The sequence below is a fragment of the Triticum dicoccoides genome, chromosome 4A (genome assembly GCF_002162155.2).
Source record: "Triticum dicoccoides isolate Atlit2015 ecotype Zavitan chromosome 4A, WEW_v2.0, whole genome shotgun sequence".
NCBI lineage: Eukaryota > Viridiplantae > Streptophyta > Magnoliopsida > Poales > Poaceae > Triticum > Triticum dicoccoides.
The window spans coordinates 82,507,847-82,513,289 of NC_041386.1; positions in this window are offsets into that span (position 1 = coordinate 82,507,847).

The following is a 5,443-nucleotide window of genomic DNA, read 5'->3' on the forward strand; positions in this document are numbered from 1 at the left end:
AGAATGCCCGTTAAATAATAAAAACGGTTTATATAAAAAAACCGATTTGAATCGGACCGGTCGACGGTGGTTTCTACCATGGTTCTCGGCGGTTTGACGGTCTTTGCAATAAAACCGGCGGCGGCGAGACGAACTCCGGCGATGGCAGCAGCGACGCGAAGCAGCTCCGGTGAGGAGCGGGCGGTGGCTGCGCTGGGCGGCGTCGGCGGCGCTGGGCCGTGCAAGGCAGCAGCGCGCGGGCGGCGGCGGCAAGCGGCTCGGCGGCGCGAGTGCGGCAGCAGGCGGCGGCGATCTGCGAGAGGGGCGGCGCGGCGCGGCAGAGAGAGAGGCGAGGCCCGGGGTGGCGGCTTTATGAGGAGGGCGAGGAGGTGGCGTGGAGGAGGGGCAAGGAGAGGCGGGGGGAGTCCGGGCGGAGCACGCACGTCGAGGCGGCGGCGTAGTCGTGCGAGATCCGGCCTCTAGCGCGAGGTCGGGGAAGGCTCGGCTGGGCTGGGCTTGGCCTGGTTGGCTGGGCCGGCCCAGTCGGCGGATTTTTTTTCCTTTTTTTAAAATATTTTTTCACACAAATAAAAGAATAATACTAAAAAATATATTATATAGGCATGTAATATATCAAAATTTTCAGAAAAAGATTTTCTATGACATGAACATTTTTTTAGCATTAAATAAAATTCACACAAATTCAGATAAAACAAAGAGTGCTACTGGTCTATTAAAATCCAACAACAATCATTTTAAAAATACCAAAATGATTTCAAATTAATTTTTCTCCAATTTTCTAATGTAGGGAATCATGTTACCCTATTTTCCATATATTTTATTTTTGGAGAAAAATAATTTGAATAAAACTCAACCAATTCCAAATTGAAAATAATTTCAAAAGGACTTTGAATTTGATCCTTGAAACTCCCAACTCATATTTCATAATTTGAAGAAGTCATTTTATCTCCTCTCGTGAAAATCATTGAGTTGCTTAAAGTTTCTGAATTGAAATATTTCCAAATGAAATTCAATTATTTTCAAATACCCTTTCATTTAATTCTAAATGGAAGAAGTCATATCATCTTCGCTCAAGGGTTTTGTATTTGAAAAGAATTTGAATTCATGGAGATCAGAAAGCAAATATGAAAGTTTGGGAAAGTCCTTTTATTCCCTCTCATTTAACTTTCAAAAGTTTCGAATTCACTCACTTTCAGACAATCAAGCAAACAATCAATCAAATCTATCTATTTATTATAACATTCTAAAATTTAGAATTTTGGGATGTTACAAGTCAAACCACCAAGGACGGCAACAAGCTTGTCGAAGATAGCAACAACTTGATAGTTGTTGTAATTCCAAGAGCGGTTGGGAACTCGACAATTTGCTATCTTCCATAGAAGATAGTCACGATGATCGTCTTTGAACGTGCCTACAATACCGGTGTGCTCAACCTCTGGGCAGTCTGCTGAGATTTTTGGAAATGGAACCCAGTCACGAGTGTACACATTCACAAGTTCACACTCGCAGTTGGACCCAATGTAAATAACCCAATCTCCATTTGCGCCCACCCAAGCCTTGCCCTCAAGCGATGGCATCTTAACATCATACGTATCATTATCAAGCGGCATCAACTTGCACAGGGCGAGGCCTTCGTCGTGTCGGCGCCAGTCATCAGGGTCACGGCGAAGAAGATAGGGGAGATCAAACCGCTCCTTGACTCTTGGGTTCCTTGTACTGATGTTATTAGTTGAGTCGAGAATGGTCTTGAACGAACCTGCCATGCTAGCCAAGGTGATGACGTCGCACCGATCAATGAGTTCCTCCACCACGTCATCTTTCAGATCGGGGCAAGAATAACGGGGTCGTTTCCGGCCTGTTCCCTCCATGGAGAAGACGATCGAACAATGGCAGAAGAAAGGGTGAAGGGATGAAGGAAAATGGAGGAGGGAGAGGAAGAGTGTGCGACAGCAGTTCCAAATCAAGAGGGAAAGGCGAAGAGTCGGTGGACGGTTGCGAGTTTGCCACGGTTCACGAAGAGGCGCCCCGGCCTACATGTCCGTTCGTAAATACTCCTACTACTCGTCATCGTCTCACTGATATGTTGGAACGGGACCACATGTCAACGAAACATGGTGTGTAATTTCTCGTGCAAAATGCGATCTGGCCGCGTTGGACCGAGGTGCCGCATTAGTTATCGACCTTTATTTTTTAATGGCATGGCGATCAGTTTTGAAGCACGACTAACTGGTACTGTACGCAGAGAAAATATAAACTACTCTACCACTACTCCACCTCCAGTAGTAGTAGTATAAAAAAGATATATAGGTTGGAGCTTCAGCGCTTTCTTGCTAAGGGCTGCCCACTTGCTTCTCACACTACCACCCTCTCTCCAGATCTAAAAAAGACGGCCCCTCTCTCCCTCCTCACTGGTGGTCACAGATCCACCGGGGAAGAAAAGGACGTGCAGCGTTGACGCACTCGTCGTCGGCGAGCGAGGTCAAGCACTGACGACAAGGCCGTCCTCTCAGACCTAGCGCCCGCGCGGGATGGCCTCCGTCCCCAAGCTCGCTGCCGTAGTGTGTGCGGAGGACGACGACCACGAGCGAAGCCACTTCCCGCCGACCCTCAGGTATACTACCTCTTTTCGAACCATAACCTTGTTCTATTGCCCCATCTGCCATGTCGTTGCATGTGGATCTTTTTCCACTCCACCATCTTCCCAATTTGCTATCCTCTGCTCTACTGGCCACGCAGACGAAAACCATAATTTGAACTATTAAAGGAAACCCTGCTTCATGCAGACTAATCCATGTCTGGGTTGAATAAGGAAAGGAAGGGAGACTGTACTGTCCAAGAGAGTAGGCATCGAACCCGCATCTAGGTTGAAAAGGGGAAAATCGGTAGCTAAGGAACGAGTCTCGTGTCTCTTGGTTGAAGAAGGGTAGAAAGGCATGACAACGCTATAGAGAATGACCAGGTCGATTGGTTTGTTGTCCTCGCATAGGAAAAAGGTGGCTAAAGAGAACAAAAATGGGACGTAATCCACATATGCCGCCTGGATATTCGTTGCTCTGGGCAACCATACCTCCCTCACCACTCTGCATCCGTGGAGGTACATCGTACTGGTGCACCCACTGTCTGAATGGGCCTCCCATGCTCTTATTGCCACTTTTTTTTGCAGTTAGTATAATGCCAGCAGTCAAGTCAAGCAATGCTACTACTAAGGTGATGCCACATTTAACTAATGCCGCTCTCAGTCTAATGCCACCGATAAGTTTAAGCAATGCCATTTAATGTCACTAGATTATTTCAGGGTTAGCTGTTGATTGTGGATGTATTAAAGATTTTTTAGCTAAGGCATTCTAATGCTGTTGCACAGCCAGTATATCAACGATGAAACTTGTTACTACCTTCAGATTTTTGCACTGTTAATGCTTATAGATTACATACCTCACTTTCATGAGATAAGTTAATTTTTTTGTACAGTGTCACCAAAATGCCAAGGCGCTAATGTCATTTAATTTTGGTTAAACTGCACAGACAATTATGAAGACAAGAGGAAAGGTCAAGAGTGGGCACCTCCTCCTCCGGTTGTTCTCTTGATTCGTTCGATCAAGTTTTTATGTTTGATCGATTATCAAGATTGGGATAGTAATTTTTAAGGCCCCCCTGAGTTCGAAATGATATTTACCTTGGAGGTACATGGTTTGCAATTTTTTATACTGTCATTAGTTAATAATGGTAGTTACCTTCAGACTTTTGTATTTGGTTTAATGCTCATGCACAACTAGTATACCAATGCTGAAACTTGTTACCTTTACATTTTGTATTGTTAATTCTTATAGAAACCTTCCAGTGCTAGAGTTAATTGAAATCTGTTCAGTAAAACCATTGTACTGTACCCTGTAATAAACTAACTACTCTACTGTTGCACTAGCCACTGGATTAGTGTATGTTTGTAGTATTGGAATGGTGTTGCATTAGCGTATGGACATAAATAAAGTGTGGCAAGCTTTCCCAGATATGTGCTCAAGAAAACTACTACCTGTTTTTTTAAATACTAGACGTTTGGGTACTTTAAATTGAACCGCGAAAATGTCTTATATTAAGGAACAAAGGGTGTAGAGTTCACTCAAATTATCCCGGTAAAGCTAGTCACACCTTTGTTAAAATTAATGTTCATTATGTTATTGGAGGAGGTCGGTATGTTTGTCTCTAATGCCAGTCGACTACATACCTGATATCATGATGTAATGTTAAGTCATTTCCTTTTGTATAGTGTCACTGAAATGTCAAGGCGGTGATGGCATTTTATTTTAGTAGAACTGCACAAAATTTGCTTAAAAGAAGAGGAAAGGTCAGGAATGGCTCAGTTTTTTAGAAAAAACTATGTATTCCTTCCTGACATCAACTGTTGTTGCTTTATTTATTACTTCAAACAGGTGGTTAGAAACAGTCTTGCTACCTTTTCCCATTAAGAAATTGGAATGCTTATATTTGTGAGTCTATGCTTCAACTAGTGCCACTTTTAGAGTAATCACACTTTCAATATCTATGCAAACAGGGATGCTCAATTTTAGTGGAACTGCACAAAAACTCCAACTGGTTCAACATTAGGAGCATGTTTTTTTCCAAACCTTTATATCCAATTGGTGGCACTATGAGCTATTCATTACGAAGGTACATGGTTTGCTACTATCTTGCTACTCTTTTTGTACTGTCATTAGATAGTAATACTAGTGGTTTGCATGTGAATTTATTGGCAGGGTGGACCTACATTGGAGGTGCAGGACAGGATTCAATGATTGGATGCTCAATTTCGGTTGTATCGATTTCACCTCTTCCATCACTGCGAACATGGATATCCTTTGTCTGATGAAGAATAGGCGCTACATTTCTGCTCTGAACCAGCAAATCAATTCAGTATGAAATTGTCCAGGGCAAAACTTAACTGTATCAGATTTTCAAGTGCAGAACATGACAGATGCTAAGCGGAAGAGACATGTTTAAACCGAAAATACAAGGTGTGGTATATGTTTACTAGCTACTTGATATTTGTGCAGACAAAGATGTCTGCCCATTGCTATTTGGCAAACAAACAAAGTGTCCACAATTTTGGTTGAACTGAACAAGAGAATAGTATAGTCACTCCATGCAGTGCCATTTGAAAATAGACACAGAAAGATTGAATAGTCACTTCATGGACTGCAGAAAAGTAGTACTGTACTATTTATTGGCCAACACTAGGTGCTTCATTGCTTTGGTCTGATTATACAATGGGCATCATTTTGCCTAAGTTAAAGTTTGTATTCCGAAAATAGTCTCGCGCTGTGATCGAGAGAAGACCAAATCATATTGCAGTGGATGTTCCTCCATCATGTGTAGTTCATTCTCATGGTTCCAGCTGTTGGTGAAACCACTTACGTTTGCAGAGGAATTGTAGACTTCACAAACAAATTTG